The sequence below is a fragment of the Ambystoma mexicanum genome, chromosome 8, assembly GCF_040938575.1.
Source record: "Ambystoma mexicanum isolate Mex_15411 chromosome 8, UKY_AmexF1_1, whole genome shotgun sequence".
Classification (NCBI taxonomy): domain Eukaryota; kingdom Metazoa; phylum Chordata; class Amphibia; order Caudata; family Ambystomatidae; genus Ambystoma; species Ambystoma mexicanum.
This window is the reverse complement of record NC_090929.1, coordinates 906796144-906816065: the sequence shown is the minus strand read 5'-3', so window position 1 is coordinate 906816065 and position 19922 is coordinate 906796144. Positions and strand designations below refer to the sequence as shown.

The window sequence follows — 19922 nt, the reverse complement described above, 5'->3', positions numbered from 1 at the left end:
CTATGATAGGCGGCTCCTTGCGCAATCAGTTCACCCCGCACTACTGCCTTCATTGTGTCCCAAGTATTGGTGGTAGAGGTTTCTTCACTGGGGTTCTCCTTAAAGAGGTTGGTGATAGTGGTTGCGATCGCCTCTCTGAGTGGCATCTCGTTGAGAATCGGATCATATAGAGTCCATCTGCGCTGTTGGGGGTTAGCTGGTTCCTGCACTCGGATTTCCTGGGTCACCGGAGCGTGAACAGACAGATTCTGGAGCCAATTGCCACATTGTTGGTGAACGTGAAGATTTGTGGAGGCACTAGAAGATCATCTATCATGGAGAAGGTTCTGTGGACATAAGAATAAAAGGAAAAGTCTCTTTCGGATGGGTGGAGTACTCTCCATGAATCCACCATCCCCAAAGTTCTAAATAGTTGTAGGAGAGCCAGGGCTATGGTGAGGTCTCCGGCACTGGGGGGGGTGTGACTTGTCTTTCGTGGGGTCCGGGACCCCATTGAAGTCCCCTCCAATCACTATCTGGCCTTCCAGAAACGGGGAGAGAGTTGTGCTCAGGGATTCATAGAACAGCGCCTGGCCTGAGTTGGGTGCGTATACAGAAATTATAGAATAGAGTTGTCCCAGTAGTAGGCATTTCACCGCCATGTACCGCCCCCTGGGCAGTTTATAGAGTCTAGAATTTGAGGGTTCAGTCCCCTCCCAAATAGGATAGCTGTGCCACCCCTCTTGGAGTTCCTAGATGCAAAAGGTTGCTTCTGAAAGTTTCGGGAGCGCAGGCGGCTATGGTCTGCCGGCAGCAGGTGGGTTTCTTGTAGCATAGCCACTGCTGCACCGTCGTTCTGAAGCTTCTGTAGGATGGACTTGCGTTTGGTGGGTGAATTTAGTCCCTTGACATTCAGGGAGAAGAACCTCAAGAGTTCGATGTTCTGGGGCCAGTTCCGGGGAGGTTGACGAGTCCTGGGGGAGAGGGGGAGATGTAGAGGGATCAGCCATCATGTTGCGGAGTGAGTGGCAATTCCCCAACCGGCCTGTGGGGTTTTTTCTCGGGCCGCCAACGGGAGGACCGAGTTTTAACTGAGGGTGGCTGACCTTTTGCGGGTCTAATGCCTCCCTTGGCCAACGGGGCCATAGAACAGTGTGTAGCCAACATTGCTAACCTTACAGGTAATCTTAGTGGTTTGTTCCAAGCACTCATAGATAGACTGTGCTTTGGAACGGGGCCTGGACCGTGGAATAATGCCTGCTGCATTAAGAATGAAGCTTATCTGTGTTCCTGAGGGTGCTGATCGGAGCATGGTGCAGGGCTGCAAGCCGGGGTCGAGGTGGAAGCTCCATCATAGGGTTGCATCTGGCTATTTCCTCTTCCGGAATCTGGGGACCTTCGACCAAGAATCTTGTGTGAGATTAGGAGAGGCCACCCGGTTTGAGTCAGCCGTTGCTTCGGAGGGCAGGAAAGACGAGGGTTTGGAAGCATCTGGGCGCAGGATGTCGGTAGCATCTTCCAGGTGGCTAATTTTCCTGAGCGAGCCCTTGTAGGAAAATTGCAAAGCTGTGGGAAAGAGCCATCTGTAGCAGATTTTTTGAGCCTGAACAAGGGTGGATAGAGGGCGAAGGGCTCGCCTCTTTTGAAGAGTAAGAGGAGAAAGGTCCTGAAAGATCTGGAGGGAGGTCCCTTGGAATGTAATTTCGTCTATGGAGCGGCTTATCGCCGAGATGGCTTCCTTCGTGGTAAAGAAGTGCACCCTAGTGATGACGTCCGGGGGGCCATCCGATTCCACTCCGCGTCGGGGGTTCAGCCTGTGGGTGTGATCTAGGAGAAGCTGTGAATCTTCGAGGTCAGGGAGGAGAGATTGGAAAAAGAGGCCCACATATTCAGCCAACCCCTTGTCTGGGATCGAAGTGGGAACCCCCCGAATGCGGAGGTTGTTGCGTCGGGCCCTATTTTCGAGGTCCTCTTGCTTGTATTCCAGGATGTCGTACTTGTCCTGCAATAGTCCGATTGAGCGTTGGACCTCAGTTAGCGCGGAGGCATGATCTTGGATATGATCCTCAACAACTCCCACTCTTTGTTCAACCTCCGAGACTTTATCTGTGCTTTCCAGTTTAGTTGTGAGTTCCGCCATACAAGAGCGGAATTCTGATTTGATATCCGCCATGAATTCACGTATATCTTCTTTGGTCGCCAAAGGTCCCTTGTTATCTAGGGATTCCCGTGAGATAGAGGGGCAGGAATCTTGTTTTTTAGCTTTGTCGGAAGCGGTCAGCAGAGTTGCTATGTCCGAAGACTTGGTGGTCTTTTGTTGCCTGGTCATCGCGCTGGTTGTCAGCGGCGGGACAGTGGCCGCCGGGAGCAAAGCAGCGGGCCCCCAGAGGCTAAGAAGCGGTGCCCGTGCGGGATGTAGGCCTTATCCGCGGGCAGCAGGGCCCTGGGCCGGGGCGCCCCAGGAAGGGCTCAGGGAGAAAAGCATGCGGGCTAGGCCTACCTTAGATCTCTCAAGGGGCTCCTGCTGAGGGCCCCCGCCGCCAACCGTTGGGGGGAGGGTCTCCCATCTCCGCTCCAGGGAATTGAGTTGCTTCAAGGGCCGTTGCATATGTCCATAGGCCGGAAGGTAGGCCCCACCGGGCACCCAGGTGGGCCACTAACGCAGCCCGCGTAGATCTCTGTCCGCTGGATGTGTAGCTGTAAGGCGGCGTGGGCCAGGGCGCCCCAGGTTGAAGATAGAGAGGGTGCACAAAACGGAGCCAGTGAATGTGGGGCTTCTCATCGGTTCCAGGGGGGGGCCCGGGCCGCCCTCACCGGCCGATGGAAACAGTCCCCGCTTCTTGTCTGGATATCCGAATGCTCGTCCGTCCCCTCCGGCTCCAGTGCTACGGGGAGGATCGCTTCCAACTCCTGACTGCGCCCGCCATCATACGTGCGCCCGCCATCTTGGATTCTCCAAGCGACAGAGAGGGGGACCGGGATTCAAGCGACGAGTACGGACATAGTGCTCCCTCTCCCGGCTTTCATCTTTGAGCTGCTAGTGCCCCATCGGTTCCGATCCACATAGCTGGCGTCGATGGATCATGTAAGCCACAGGAACCGCACAATTTTAGCTATAGCAGCGGGCAGTCCACAGGTGGCTTTAGAGGAGCGACTGCATCGCGTCGGCTCCAAGCCACGCCCCCCCAAAATAATTTTTTTGCATAGATCGCGTTCACCTTTTTATGATGCGGTCGGAACCCCTCTCAGCCGGAGTTGGTGGACCCATCTGGGGGAAACTCAGAAGCAGCCGTACCCCTGAACGGGAAGGTGGCAGTTGGGAGGGACCAAGTTTTTACTTCTTCCCCTTGTGCCAGATCAAACTGGTGCAGTACACAGTGGTCTCACATCATTTCTAAAGATAAAAAGGCTCGCCAGTTTTTCTGTGTTTCCTAGAGCTGCCCTGACAATTCTGGCTGAGGGTAACATCCAGCCAAAAAGACATTCTCCTGTGCTGCACGATATGCACAGCCTGGTCCCTGAAAACCTGCACCCGGCAGACTACAGACCACGATCCAGCCCTCCAGGCTGAGCGAGATGTTCCACGCTTTAGAGGAAGAGAGGTGGCAGGACGCCACTACACATCTGCAAGGCACAGGGTGCATTTTTCAGCAGAAGCAAGTCGAACTTCACAGGTGGACACAGACCCCAAAAGGACCTGGACTTGCCTTGAGAGACCCAGAACCTGGATTCCCTAAAACAAACTCAGGCGATACAGTATCCGTGACTCCATAGTTGATCCTTGGCGAACCAGTGTAGAGACAGTGGGCGGGGCTTAGCCCACCATTTAAACTTGGCATGTACACAGACATACCAAGGGGCGGGAGGAGAAGCAGGATTAAATAGGACCTGCTGTCCAATCATAGGATTGAAGAGAGGGGAAAGGAACCAGGAAATGGTGGGTTGTTTGGGTGTACTCAGAAGGAGGAAGCAGTGCAGGAAGGAAACCATTGTTGGAAACAGTGGGATATTTGTTTAGCAAGTGCGTGTGCATGTGAAGTGAGTGAAGTAGTCTAGTTAGTGTAAGAGGTGTGAAGTGATAGTGAACGAAGGGGGTGTAGTAGAGAGTGGATGGAGTGGTAGCAGTAGTAATGGGACAGGGTAGCAGTGGGTCGAAGAGAGTAATGGTGAGGGCGGAGAGCAGTAGTACAGTAGAGGTGGAAGAAGTAGTCGGCTGAAGGAGGGAGTAGTAGTGAGGAGAAATTATTAACATCAAAGGGTGGAGACGAGGACCAGGTTGTGTGAGAGCGATAGGAGGGACAGGAATAAGACAGAGTGTAGAAAGTGGAAGTAAAAGGGAGAGGAGACAATGAGTGAAAAAGTTGACATCGAGTCTTAGGGGGCATCTGCTGGAGAGCTGGAGGAACAGGGGCACCCAGCCTTCCTCAGCCATCAGGGTTCAATGAGGATTGGGAGCAGCAGTCTCTGAATGGGAGGGAAAGCACACAGAAAAAAGGTGTTGGCCTTGGAGGCATAGTTCCACTGAGGGTGAGCCCAGGTGGCAGCTGAGAAAATATAAGGTCTGGTGATAGAGAGTAGCCCACAAGGGAAATTTGGTAATGAGAGCATCCGCCCAGAAGTTCAAGATGACTGGTGAAGAGGCCCCTCTCAGCTAAAGGTGACCCTCCACCCAATTCACCGTCGGGGACGTGAGCCGCTGTGGAACAGGATCCCCCTGGTGATTGATGTCAACCCTGGAGACCCAATTGTCTGTACGAGCAAGGACAGATTTCCCAAGGAGTTGGGGAGCTAGCATGCAAAGTGCTTCACAGATCACCAAAGGTTCCATCCAGTAGGGGGACCTTCTGCTGGTTGATGCTGGCCATTTCCCCTAGATGGAGAACTATTTGCAGGGGTCACTCCAGCCTATCTGGCTAGCGTTGGTTGTGAGTATGAGGAGCTTGTGAGGATCCAAGAAAAGCATAACAGGAGATTGCTGAAGTCCACCAACTACCATGCATCCTACTGGCAACATTCTTCATCATGGCAATCCATTGGTCATACATTTGAGAGGCTACCTCCCAGTGGGCAAAGACATTGTTAAGGATTCCAATCGGGTGCCACACACTGGACCAGGAAACTTGGTCTTAGCCTGGGATGTGGTGCTCAATAGGAATGCTTTTTCTTTAATTTCAACAAATTCAAATTGAGTCGGTACCGGACCCGTCTCACACCCCTTTTTACAAATACCCCCGGCCACAATGGACCATGAACCAGGATGTTTGGTGAAAATACAATAATTATTTATTTTTAAAATTCACAAAAATCACACAAATTTTAATATTGGGCAGCAATCACCAATGGGGTGCTAATGACAATGGAAATGGGAGCAATGCACTTGGTTAACCTTCTAGTAGAACATATCCAAAGCACAAGTGAATATAAGCACTTTTTGAATTAGGAAAGATAGCACCCAAGGTACGGTTTCCCCCTGCAATGCGAAAAAAATCAAAATCCGACCTTCCCTCACAAAATAAGAGGCAAAAACGAATTTTAAACCATTTGCAAAGGCCTAAAATGACACTCCGATTTTGAAAAATAATTAATTATATGTGTCTAAATAATGATATGCATATGTTTTATCACAGTATCAGGGACGTTATATCACTATCAACCATAAGGTAAGGTATCACAAAAGCATACAGTTCACAAAACAGATTGAAATTGAAAACCCAGTGCAGATGAATTCACACATGGAAAAGTTGCATTTTAGTTTGCAGTTTTAAATACCAAATGTTTTTTTCAAAAACGGGTGAAAAACACTGAATCGGAATGTGGTTTTTTGGCATATGGAAGTGAAAGGAGGGCTATCGCTGAAGAATTGACAGAGATTTGGAAGGTAGAATAAAGTTTGTTTTAGGAAAACAAAGCAGTTCAAAAGAGAAAATCGTTTAAAAAAAATGAAAGGCAAATTTTGTTAAAGAAAGCCACGGTACGTTCAAAGATTGATTTGCGATGTCAACCTTTTCCTGGCGTGTTCAGATCTATGTGGGAATTACTTTAAATTACTCCAAATACTATTAATGAGTTACAAGATGAGGTGAATGAAACAATTGCGCTAACACTGGGAAACAAGAACAGGGTCACAGAAAATTAGAAATTAGAACAGTCTGTACAGGTTAACAGGGTATGGATAGGGTTGCTTATAGAGCGGAACAAAGACAAAAGTCAATATGGGGTAGACTATTTGTCATGGGATGTGGGATACTCACAGTCCGCCCTTAGATTTGGGATTAGGAACAGTCAACCAGGTTCTGGACTCTAGGGCTCGGGTTACCAGGTAGCAGCGGACTCTCCTAGCAGAACAACAGCTGGACCCGTCTGGTCACTGGATAATCAGGACAGCTGGATGGCAGGGTTGCAGCGGGCATGCAGTTAGTGGGCAAAAAGCCAGGCTGGTCTTAGGATGCTTCTCAAAAGAATACCACAGCTTTTCCCTTTGGTTATTGAGATTTTAGTGGGATTTCATGAATGAGGCCTTTCTGGGATGGCCAGCAATGCTTTGGCCTTGCATTGGAATCAGCTATGCTTTGGTTTTGCAGTGGGATCTGGAATCAGCTATGCTTTGGCTTTGCAGTGGGATCTAGAATCTGGCAAGATTTATGTAGAAGATCAGGAACGCAGGCGCAGGAAAAAGTGTGTGTCCTGTCAGCCACCCTTTTTATAGAGCATGGTGACATCATAGAATTATATGGAAGGGCAGGCTTAGCTAAGAACGCCTCTAAACCACTGGATTGGTCAGGGGTGATAGTTACCGCCTTCCTATCAGCTGGTTGGGTTTCAAGAGCATGATGTCAGATTTATGATGTGAGTTGTACAATGTCCAGAACCTCCCACAGTTACTTTGGCTAAAATCCAGTTTTGCCATAAATGGCACATTTGTACATGTGGGGCCTTTTAACAAATTACATAAGCAGGTTTCATATTTTATGCAGAACATGCCAGTCCAACTCTCCAGTTTGGGAGACATTGTTTCGCCCTTCTAATGATTTTTAGTCATTTTTGGTGTGAAATATTCGGCCTAAAATTCTATAACTTTACACGTGTGTATGGATCATCATCAGGCATGTCAGTATTGAATTTTACATTGGCATCATGTACACTTTCCATTTCTATTCCCAAGGTGGCAGTGAAGGCTACGTCTTAAATTAAAACCCAAAATTACATGAAAACTGTTAACTTCTTACATTCCTGCGAATTTCTGTTGCAAAAATAACCGTCCTTAAAGTTTCTTAATAAAATAGTCTTTTGAAACAAATGGGCATCCGCTGTCCTTCCCTGGGACCATTTCTTTCTCTTCAGCTACCTCCAACTGTCAATTCAGCCCAGTGTGGGGAGGGGGTTTCCCAGTTTGATTGAAGGTTTATGGCCCCCTCCACTTCACAGGTTGGTGTCCCAGAACTTCCATTGTAAGTGGCCTCAGCCCAGACAAAAGTCTGCCAAGGTAGCAATTAGCACTTGTGTGTTCTTGCATCTACTGTGAGGGGCCTTCTGTTGCTGGCAACCCCCAAGCAGAAACCTGTTTGGGGCTGATTTCCCCCCAAGTAGCCAATGCAATTTAATTCCTTATTTTACTTATTTTTGTTATAAATCAGAATAAAGCCTGTTGAATAAGATCTCCCCTATATGTTTCACAGCACAAACCCCCTTAACATTGCTAGATAAGCACAGGGCCTTATCCAACATTCACTTTTGAACAAGTAGTTTCGAGTATGCAGCAATTTGTTTAAAAACAAATGCACTATATTGACATAGGCCCAGAGAGCCAGGGCCCTTTTTGGCACATTGATCCTTGACATTTTGTAGCCAAAAAGTAAAGTGTTTCCCATGTAGCTGGAGTACAGCTTCTTTTGATTTCTTCAGATCTGAACAACAGCCTGTCATTCAGGAATACTGCTCTTGCCTGCTGGAGCACAATGTGAATGTGGATAAGCATGGCAAGGTCTCATTAATAAAAGTATTGTGATGAGGAACAGTGGAAAAACGAGCATCAGAGCAGCATAGTTTTTAAATGTAAATATTTCCCTTTTTCAACTGGGAACTTTGGGCTTGCAGCAAAGCAGCGCTGCTTTTTCACTCCCCTTCTTTTGTACATGTAAGAACACACTGGCAGGCTTTCACAGTGTGCCCCCTTGTTCCAACATGTGCTTGGCAAGATAGTGCAGCCATCTTTTTGTAGTTGCAAAATGCAGTTTTGCCTTGAGGCAGTGGTGCTCAAAGGAGCCAGCGCAGCCATTTTGCTGTTTCTGCTTAAGTACAGCTTTGTTATGGATGGGAGTACTGCTGAGTGGGTAAATAGATCCCACAACATGGTTCATCAGAGGCCGAGATGATGCATGGAACAATGAAGACAGTATCTGCCAGATTCCCCTGCACAGTCAGCCATTTAAGTGCAAGTGGTCCACTGGAACGTAGAAGTGCTAAGAGCCTGGTCTTCAGCTTGTGTGCTCTGTTGGAAAGGAGTGGAACTGTTACCTTTTTCATGTTGAATACGCCCTCCCATAAATTCCAACTTCTGGATTGGCATCAAAGATGATTTCCTTTTGGTGAGAAGCCAGCTGAACTGGGAGTGGAGCACATCAGCGCTGTATCCCTGGTGGCCTGCTCCCAAGTATCAGCCAAATGCCCAACTATGAATGGAGAGATATTCTCTTCTGATAGAGGATCTCCAACGGGGCAAGGGCATTGGAAAACACCTAAGTGCTGATTTCATACCAAAGGAAGCAGCCTTTTATCTGAAATCATCAGCAAGGGTACCCAAAACTGAAGGTGGGCTCCCTGCACAGCGAAGCACAGTAATCGCTGGTGTGCCAGGTGGATCGGTATATGAAAACAAGCATCCTCTAGGTCAATCGATGTGAGGAAGTGTCCCAGGGCCACCATGGAAATGATGGACTGCAGATTCTCCATCCCGATGAGTAGGTCCTGAACAAATACACTGGCCTTCTTTACGTCTATGATGGGTCTCCATACTTCTATATACCCTCCTCTAGTGCCTTCTTCTTCACCAGGTAAGCACTGACCCTGACTCGGAGAGGGGTGGGGGGAATTATATGCAATAGCCATACTGTACAATGTCCTGGATCCAGGCGTCAGACACTAAGTCTTGCAGATGCCACATGACTTAAGTGCCCCGGAGGAAACAAAACAAAAAAAAAAAAAAAGGGACAGCTTTAAGAGGTCAGGAAGGTGGAGGAGCAGTGGTTGCCTTTGCTCCAGAGGGTATTGGGCTTGGAGGTGCTTCTCTCCTGGTAGCGACCACTCCAAGGGCCTCTGCAGGCTGGGTGGGCATTCTGGTCTGTAGCACCCCTTGCAACTGGCTACAGTGTTGAGCCTAATGGTAGTAGATAGCTTGCACCGATCCTGATCCTTCGTAACCACTTCATCTATGTTGGAGCCAAACAGGAGTTGACCTAGAAATGATAACCAGAACAGGATGGCTCACTGGGAAGCTTCACCCTTCCATGTCCTCATTCAGATGTAGCATCTTGCAGTAACCTCAGAAATGTTCCTTAGAACGAGAGCTCTGAAAGGATCAGGTAAAATGTCAGAGCAGAACATAATCTCCATTTCTAGCTTCAGGAGGAAGACAAAGTAATTGAGGAGAAAATACATAGTATATCCCGAATACCTAGTGGGCTGAGATCAAAGTTAGTTTCACCATGGGCTCTCTCGACTCCTCAACACCCTTATCAACAGGTTTGGAGGGAACAGCATCCACGATGGCCACATAGTGTATCCCGCAAAGCAAGGGCAAAGAGTCAATCTTGATGGCGTCTGCAAATTCGGTCTGAAAAAAATAGGGTAACGCTTAGTCCAGTTCAACTGCTGGGGATCGCTGCCCTCCTCAAGTTCCTTCTATTCTACGTTTATTATGTAACTCATGGGCATGGCCTGAGCGCACGGAGCGAGGAGATGAAGCATCGAAGCTCCCGTCTATATTCAGCAACAATCCTGTGTATTAGCGATGTGGTGAAGCCTACAAAGCGAATTAACGGCCAAATGGTGTGTGAAGAGGCTGCATATCCCCCTAAAGTGGTTTTGCCTAGAATCGGTGCTTCCCGCGAGAACCGGAGGCGCTGAAGAACGAGAGCCCTGGTGAGCTAAAATGGCTGATGGAGCTGAACGGAGGCCGACGAAGGGACCGCCAACACCAAGGTCCTCGGGGTACACAGGACCGCTGGTGCCCCGTTGGAAGAGACACTGCTGAGGGAGAGAGACTCTTGCTGGCTCGAGCAGCAGACGGGCATGGATGACGCCAGGGGACACAGCACAGATCATTGGGCAGAAGGACAGGAGCGAGGAAGCGGCGGCCTTGCATGCGCAAATTTGATAATTGCAGGGTCTGCTGGAAGGAACCTTGGCTTGTCGGTGCAGGCTGGGTGGTGCGCCCGCTGACCGAGGTGACTGGTGGGTGCTCGGTACTGGTGGATGCGACCCGAGCGGCAGCACGGGGTGGCAGTGATTGGCAGGAATTCCGGCTGCACAAAAGCGTACGAATACCCAGAGTGGAGGCAAGCAGGGTAAGAACAGCTTCTTAATACAGCGTGATAGTGACCGCACCTAGACTGAGATCCACGGTGCAGAGAATATACTAAATCTGGCAAAAATACAGCTGCGAGGCTGCCTGCACAGTTGGACTAGGACGCAGTGCAACACGGTCCTGGCGTTGGCAGCAGTTAATAGAATGGTAGAGGGGCTTTGAGTTTGCAAGGTACGGGCCGGGAGCAACTTTACTGCCTAGCCAGCAAAAACTTACGATGAGTGCTACACTGGGGCACGGAACCAACTGGTGGGGCAGAACAGACCCTGGAGAGCTGGTTTCTGAGTCTAACAAGGCCAGGGGGAGTGCGCTACATTGGTAACTGGGTGCACAGGCCCCCGCCAGATAACATTCAAATGACATAAGGCACAGGAGTCTCGCAGGGCCATGCCATTGGTGGTGTGCACACAAAGACTAACAAATTGGCGACAACGGGCACCCACACTATAGCAACGGCTACAGAGCGTAGAAGTGCGGCCTGGTAGGGCTGCTGTGACCGCTGGGGTGGGCCGAACTCAAGTGTTCTTGGAAGCAGTAGTGGCGGGCTAAGACTGCAGCCACACTGTTAACACTGGCGTGTGTCGCTGCAGTATAATACTACCCTGCAGGGCTGGATAACTGGAGCACTACTGTAGCGAGATTCGGGGGTCCGCTTGCACTACATACCCTGACAGCAGAAGGCTCTACCGAGAGGCAGCGGGGCCTACTGGTGCTGGGAACAGAGCAACTAGACAATAGTGCATCAACGTGAGGGATAGGTGCTAAGTCATGGCTAACGGATCACGCAATATTTCGCGAGCATAGATAGGTCCCCGACTAAAACAAAGCCACCATCATGGACTCCTTCAACAATGCCGCCAATTCTCGTGACTTGACACATAACAGCATAGCTACACAGCAGGCATCGGAGTCACCAAAGCCAGGCAAAAAAGAAGATCGAGTGCTAGCGGCGATAGCGGCACTTAGGTCATCCCTGGAAACAAGGATAGACAAAGTAAAGGATGACGTGCAGCTCCTACGACAAGACGCATGCAACCTGGCGGAGAGGGTGACGACTGCTGAAACCTGCCTGAAAGAAACCCCAGAGACCATGAAAGACTTGGAAATTAGACTGAAGGAGCTGGAAAGGAGAAACACTGTGCTGGAACTGCGGTCCTAAGATGCGGAAGGGCGGGACCGACGGAACAATGTTCGGTTGCTGGGGATTCCAGAGGGCTTGGAGGGCACAAACCCCACAAGTTATATGGAGACATTGCTACTACAAGAAGTGGGTGCGGGCAACCTGTCACAGGGATTTGTGGTGGAGCGTGCCCACCGGTCCCTCCATAAGCGGCCTCCACCGGGGTCATAACCTCGCCCAATAATAGCAAAGATCTTGAACTTTCAGGACCGGGAAGCAATATTAAAATACTCAAGGGAAGGAGGAGTAATACAACGGGATAACTCCAAGATGGCCATCTACCAGGACTACATGTCGGCTGTCCAAAGAGCAAGGAACTCCTTTGTGCCGATTAAAGCTAAACTCTGACAACTGAATGTCAAATACATACTTATGTATCCGTCAAGGCTCAAGGTGATCTACAAGGGAAGAACAATCTTCCTAGACATGCCGGCTGCAGCCAACATGTGGCTGGAGCACAAAAACTTAGATGGCGGCGAAGAACCTGTCACTTGAGGGGAAAGTTGCTAAGTGGGGGGGGGGGGGGCGTGTGAGCTACGGAGGAGCGGGACTTTGAAAATATGAAAACACTGTTGCCACTGGGCTGATGTGACTAAGCAGGAACTTGGTTATACCACATCAGCTGGCAAATGCTTGGACGTGGGTGACATTTGACCACCTGCCCTGAGCTTGAAGGTCCACCACGTGCATAGGTTGGGGTTGGCCTATTGGAATTATTCTTACTACTCCTCTCCCCATCGTTTATACACCAGAATAGATTATTTGTAGGCAGGACCCAGATGGTGGAAACAGAAGCAGTGCACTACTTAGGCAGGACAATCTCGGATCACTCACCGCTAATGCTGGAATGGAAGGTGGTAGGACCAAGGCCCCCATACCAATGTGGCGCATGCCCACTGACGCCTTGACAGATCACATTTTGAGAGAAACTAGACTGTAGGTGTTCTTGAAACGCAATGTGGGCAGTGTGAAGGAATGGGGCACGGTATGGGAAACATTGAATTGAAAGTGGTGGTCAGAGGGGAGGCTATTGCTAGTGCGGGCGGTATCAGGAAAACACTGAGGGTAGAAGAGGAGAGTCGGGATATGGAGAGTCGGTTGACGGGTCAACAGGCTTTTGAGGTGAAACTAGCTGAGGCCAGACAACGCTGCCTTGAGGCTTGGGGGAGGCTGTCAAAATATGATTACAAGGTTAAAAGCACTAGGGCATACATGGAAGGGGACAAACCGAGCAGACTTTTGTCATGGCCGTGTAAGAGGGAATACCCGAGATGCCTAACCACTGAACTAAGGGACGAGAAAGGCAATGTGTGCAGAACACAGCAAGGAATTAACGACATGTTGCTAAATTTTACTCCATACTATATAGTCATGAGAATCAGGTTCCCCAAGATGAAATTTTGGGCACGCTGGACGAAATAGGGTTGCCTAGAAGGGGAACGATACAACAAACTGCACTAGAACAGGATATAATAGCTGAGGAAATTGGGGAAGCAATTAAGTCACTGGCCACTACTAAGACCCCGGGTAGTGTTGGACTCCCTCCAGAGTTCTACAAAATGTATGCTTCAATAGTGACCCCTGTGCTACACAAGGTATTTACGGAGGCCGACAAGAAAGGAACGCTTCCGGCAAGTATGAGGGAAACTCTAGTTATCCCGATCCCCAAACCTGGGAAAGCCACCAATACGTGTGACTCTTACCGGCCACTGGCCATGTTAAACTAGAACATGAAGATATTGACAACAGTATTGGCTGGGCGACTACGAAAGGTAATTGGTGGTCTGATACATGTAGACCAAAATGGCTTTATCCTGGGTCATAGCACCGCCATGAACTTGCGCCGCCAGCAGCACATTATTGCGCAGACTACCGATTCCCAAGAGCAATATGCAATAGTGTCGCTGGATGCGATCAAAGCTTTCGATTCATTATATTGGGAGTGGCTATTTGCAGTATTGCAGGAGTTTGGGTTTGGCAAACAGTTTATCAAATGGGTGCAGATACTATAATGCTTCAACGTTGGCAAGGGTTAAGTCTGGGAGGCAGGTACCTTTGGCTTGGGGCATACAAAGGGGTACAAGGCAAGGGTGCCCGCTGTCATCCATGCTGTATGTGCTAGCGCTGGAACCAATAGCTATCTACCTTTGCAAGGAGTTTTTGGAAGCAGGAATATGGGTGGGAGGAGCTGGACACCTGATCTTGTTATACGCGGACGATGTTCTGCTATACCTGAGGGACCCACGCTATACCATGCTATCGATCCTGGAGGTGCTGGATAACTTTGCGAGGGTGTCTGGAATCTGCTTTAGCAGAGAGAAGTCCTGCATGTTCCCGGTGGCGGGCATGAAAGGGGTGGGCGCGGATGATTTACCAGAGGTGGGGCTCCCATGGGGAGTAGAATCCTTTTGATACATTTTATTTATTTATTTAGCATTTTTAAAGCGCTAACACAGCCTGCGTGCATCGAGGCGCATTGGAGGTGAATATTATACACACACCGGAGGGGATGCATGGCTGTAATCCGGCGAGCGTGGTAAAAGGTTCGAGAAAGTCCATGACATTCTGGTCAAAACTACCACTATCACTAATGGGCAGAATAGCCATAATTGCAGAGATTCTTATATTTTTTCGACAATATCCACTACTATATCAAGGCCCCCTTTTTTCACTTGCTATAAGTCCTGTTGCAGGAATTTTTATGGGGAGCGGCTCGTCATAGGTTCACACTCGCAACACAATGCCTGCCTTACTAAATAGGTGGGGTGCAGTTACCAGACCTAGAAAGGTATTACTTGGCAGCGCAACTCAGCTTTGTTGCTAAATGGCTCTATGATGAGGCTACATCGGAATCAGCTTTGTTGCAGCATTTAATGGCCCCAGTATACCTTAAGGAAATTCTATGGTTGCCGTTGAGTTGACTGGGCGCCACACCTATGCTTGCGACATTGGGAAGACAGGTGTGGCAAAGAACTGTGACACTGTTGAAAAGAGTGAACCCCTACTCACCGAAGATTCCAATAGCAGTGGATGTTTGCAGGAAAAGGGAAAATTTAGCGGTGGCGAGATATTGAGAAGACGGGGGTATCTCTACCTAGGGGGAGATCCACAAGGACGGTGTGTTCAGGGAATGTGGGTCCTTACTATAGCAAGGGCAGTTTCTACGATATCTCAGACGAAGGAAGGTAGTCAAAGGGAAGTGGGCGAAATGGCCGGAGGAAGAGGAAGTAGACCCGCTATTGACCCTGATGTACAGTTTGAGCGATGGTTGGAAACCAGTATCCAAACTATATGGTGTTTTGGCATATAGGCCCAACCCTAAGAGTGCAGTGCTGAAGGAACGCTGGGAGACGGACTTGGGGGAAGATATAGGAGAAAAAGAATGGGAACGCATATTAGGATATCCTCGGGAGGTGTCCAGAAACTCCTGCTTCAAACTAATCCAGCTGAATGTGCTATACCGCACGTACATGACACCATATAGGGTAGCTAAATTTAACAACACCACACAGACCAACATGCCCTTGGTGTGGAAATGCGGGGGCAGATTTAATACATATGCTTAGGGGTTGTGTGAGAACACAGGAGTTTTGGGAACGAAAGGGCGGGGGTCACTAGATATGCTTGGAATCCAAAGGAATGTCTGCTAGGCGCATACCCTAGAAACAGCAAGCAAACATATTGTAAAATTCATGGACATGGCGTGCATAATAGCTAAGAGGTGCATTATCATGGCGTGGAAATCGGCTAAGGGCCCATGGTATGCTCACTGCCGTAAAGAATTTGAGTTTTGGGCAGAGGTGGAAACAAGGATGTGGGGTGGTGCGGCTACCGGGCCAGAGTCCAACAACAGCGCCACCTTTGAGACCTGGAAAGTACAGGTCTGGGACTAGTTTTACCCTGCAGATGACAAACCTCCATGTAACTGCGGTGGATACTGTATAGGAACACCAATATATTACTTATATGGGGGTTGGACCTGGTCCCAGGCCTGCAGAAAGTAAACTGGCGACGATGTCCCCCATAACACCCTGACATAGTGAACGTGTGTAGCATGGTGTACCTTTGAACTACTGTCCTGAATAGAGATGCGTCGAGTAGTATATGTGGCCCACTGAGTGAAGAAAGTTTGTGTTTTGTTGTTATGTTTAATTGGCACTGAAACAAGACTGTATGAATATGCCTAGTATACTGGCTGAACTGGAAACCTTAAAACAAGTTTGATTATTTGTATATAAATGGCAATACAAAAACGTTAAATATAGAATTATGTTACTCATATGCTCTGGAGAAAAGCAAAGCCTGAAGGAAGAGTAGTGAAGTAACAGCTATTGGCACCTTGGGCTACTTCTCCCACTGATGGAGCAGCCATGCTCCTGTACTCCAAGTTCAGCAATAGATGAACAGTGACTGTGTCCACAATCTCCTTCTTTAGAAACTTAATCATATCCCCTTCTAGTTCATCAGGACCCCCCACCTAAGGGTGTCTGGTGCAGATGCTGGTGTAGCCACAGGAGCTGGAAGTGAGGGGAAGCAAGTGAAAATCTGGCATAAATAGCTGAATTCACATCTATGTGATGAGTGCATGTAGTGCATCTGCGGAGAGGGTGATGGATACTGTGGGCACTACAGGAGGGAACGTGTAGGGCTTGAGCCGACGTAGCTCTGGGCATCGCTCTTGGGTTTGGAGGAGAGTGATGCCTCCTGTGTGAGGAAAATCTACTCCCGGATCTCCTATTGTCCCTGCTTCTATCGCTCTGTCTCGAGAGGGACCTGGAGTGCCTTTTGCAACTACATTCCATAACTCTGCCTATAGACAAAGTGTACAATAATAACCTGGGTTTCCTTTAATTTCCGCCAGAGTGTGACATTTGCTGCCTCCATGCCCGTCGATTTGCGTGTGCTCCGTTTAAGGCCCACCCTAGGCTTGTGAGCTGATTTTAATGGCACAGCGCCGTTGCAGCCTCTATGGTACCTCAATCTGCAGCCTCCGATTAGCAGCTGGCAGGCATGCCCAAGCAGTTCCACACACTTCACTAGGCAGGGATAGCGATCTTGGTGCACCCTAGTTTTTAGAGCTTTAGAGCTTGCTCGCCCCTGCTGCCAGGCTGACCTCCACAAGGTAGAGTTTTAGTCATCATCCGAAAAAGGCGCACAAGCCCGATTTCTCTGACAATTTGGGGCTCTTGACTCGACCCGTTGCGCAACATGGGCGCACTGCCGAGCTTGTGGAAAGCCTCTTCTTTAACCCCCCCCCCCACTGCATGGTCAATTGAGAGGTCCTTGTAGTAGTAGGCCTGGCAGGTGAGTGGACCAAGTGGAAATCATTGAAGTACTGTGGTGTGGTTAAAGGTATTGAAGAAGTGGCAAAACTGATACAGAATCATCATGACAAATTAATATCACTGAGGCAAGTGTTGTGTGAACTGCAGCAGAAGTATCTAACATTGTTAAAACGAGGGTATTATGTACTATTGCAGAATTATCCTGATAAAGACATTTTGTTGATCCAAATGAACTATGGAAATATTCTTGATTTAAAAGAAGTTGTTTTGAGCTCTTTATCACAAGTGAAAAGAGGAAGACTGTTTAAAAAAAATTTGGTTGAATTCAAGTTGGAACTTTGTGTTTATTTTATTTTTATCTGTTTGTTTTTGGTTTTATAATAAAAGCCTTTTCACATTGTTCAGAATGATAAAACAAAGCAAATTAATTTCAATTGATAAATAGCCAATATTATGTAATACAAAATTCATAACTTCAAAATTACAATTACAAGACAAATATTTTCAGATAAAATTGACTAGATAACCCACATTTTACCAGAAATTGACCAGCTGATAAAAACACAAATTTGCTCAAAAAACATTGAACCATAGACACTCCAGATGCACAAAATAAAGATTTGAAACTTTTTTCCCAAAAAACAGTATTCTCTGAGATCTTAAAGTGGGACAATAGATCAGTACCTGCTTCAAGGTTTCAACCACTCGATTGTTCTGACAGAACCTGGAGAAAAAGAGCACACTTATTGTTTACCTGCCTAATGCTTAGCATTTCATTCATTAGGAGAACATTGAAATGAAAATGCATAAAGTTATTTCTGCAACGTTTCCCTGGAAATGGAATCAAGTAAGGTTCTAATGTTCCCATTTCTTTTTTGTATGAGATTATATGACCATATAACTTAGATCTTATAGTGGAGTCTATGGTTTTGGACCAGTCAAAACACAGAATTTTCTTTTATACAAGGTTAGAATTAGGCAACAATACCATCCTCTGTGAAGACCCAATTTTACCAAGGATAGAGAGGCCCTTCATACATAACTCTTGGATGAAACCTTGCTTCCTCCTCCTTTCCCAACCTCACTTTCAAAAAGCGCTTAAGGATTAGATGCAGGGTTCAGCAGTAATTTTCTCATGAGCGACAACTGTTTCCACTCTTCCAAACTGGTAAGCGACTGCAAGCCTAACTCATATGTAAGAGCTGCAAAATTAATACAGCGGGGTAGATGGAACAAGAATTTCCTCCAAAGAGCCTCATACAAATTGAGCTCCCTTTGGATCCACTCCGAGAAATATTCCAAACCATACGAGAGCCTTGGGACAACCTTACCAATATAGAACTTCCTGGCCAGAACAAGCGAAAAGTGACCGTACTTTCTGTCTACTTTAAGCATTTGTGTTGCTAATAGCGCTTTATTCCTCAAGTAAGCCCTATAAAATCCCCTGCTAGGGTGAGCAACAATAGGATAGCCCAGGTATACCATATGGTCCTTAGCTTGGATCTTGATCTTATTTATGAACCAAGCAATTGTACATTTCTTATTGGTTCTACACAGTTTTAGTATAACAGTTTTTTTGCGGGGTTAAATGCCAAATTGTTCCATTGCACATATTCGGTAAAGCAGTTTAATAGTCTCTGTAAACCAACCGGTGTTAACGTCCATCAATATAAAGTCCTCTGCATAAGCAGCCCAGGAAATCTGGATGTTGCCTATTTTTGGTGGAACAAGGGGGGGGCTTTATTTAGATGGCATCCCACATCTGATATGTAGAGGTTAAATAATGTAGGAGCAAATAGACAACTCTGTCTTAAGCCATTCGAGGTAGGAATAGATCGAGACATTAAGCCCTCATAGTTAAGTCTCACCCTACAGAGGATTCATTGTGCAGACAAATCAAGATGTCAAACAATCCGACAGGCATACCCAATTTATATAGTTTTTGCCATAGCATCTTACTATCCACCAAGTGAAATGCCTTAGACAGGACCATTGATGCAATATAAACAGCTGAGGAACCCCTTCTCATTTCAATTCCCTGCTGAAGACTGGTCAAAAATCATACCTCCACAGTCCGTACCCATTCCTTTACGAAAGCCCACTTGGAATATATTGAGTATGGTGTTCTCATTGCACCATTCTTCTATGTATCTCAGAACAATCGCAGCAAAGCTTTTTGAGTCTACATCCATTATAGACATGGACCCATAACTTTCTGGGGATATCCTATCGCCCTTTTTGAATATCGGACACACATAGGAAGTTTTCCAAGAGGTTGGAATTGTCTGAGACAGCATGATATCAGTAAAAAGAATAAAGAGGATACTTGACCATAGATCAACATTCTGTTTAAATATCGTGTAGGTTAGAGAGTTGGGGTCCCCAGCTCTGGACCGACTGTCATTCGAGATGCTTTTAGCGATGTCTCCCAGAGTAAACTGGAGTGACCAAGTGTTGTCAGTCCCCACACTTAAAATGGGGTAGAATTGAGGTCCCGCTTTATAGAGTTTTCTAAAGTGAGAATCCCAGATCTCCTCTCTAACTGGACTGGGTTGTATTACATTTTGTGTTCTTTCTAGGTCGTTATTCAGACCCCAGAAAGTATGCAAGTTACCTTCCTTTAAAGAGGAGAACACTGCCTCACTGTTAGCTTGTAAGAGTTTGGCCCTATACATCTTTGACCAGTTCCTCAGTCTCTGCTTAATACCTTTAATCTTCTTCTGCACAGAGATATGAACACTCATCCTAGAGGCTTTTGTATGTCTAATTTCTTTCCTGGCTATCCTTTTCATATGTTGAACACTAAGTTCAAATTTATGTTGATGAATTTTGCCAGAGATTACCACACACCTTTATTTAACGTCTTTGGCCAACACCCTCAAGGTATACTGGTAAA

The 19922-nt window shown here is 47.5% G+C and overlaps 1 protein-coding gene across 7 annotated transcripts in view; it reads right to left on the bottom strand.

Annotated features, from left to right (window-relative positions):
* Nucleotides 1-19922, bottom strand: part of OGDHL (oxoglutarate dehydrogenase L) — a 2607259-nt gene that overhangs the window by 2566429 nt on the left and 20908 nt on the right. For 5 of the 7 annotated variants that reach the window (XM_069610806.1, XM_069610810.1, XM_069610809.1 and 2 more), the window contains exon 2: nucleotides 17711-17750. The exons of the other annotated variants lie outside the window; for them this stretch is intronic. The gene's annotated coding sequence lies outside the window, so the exon portion shown is untranslated. The remainder of the gene's footprint in view (nucleotides 1-17710; nucleotides 17751-19922) is intronic. 7 annotated transcript variants of the gene reach the window in all.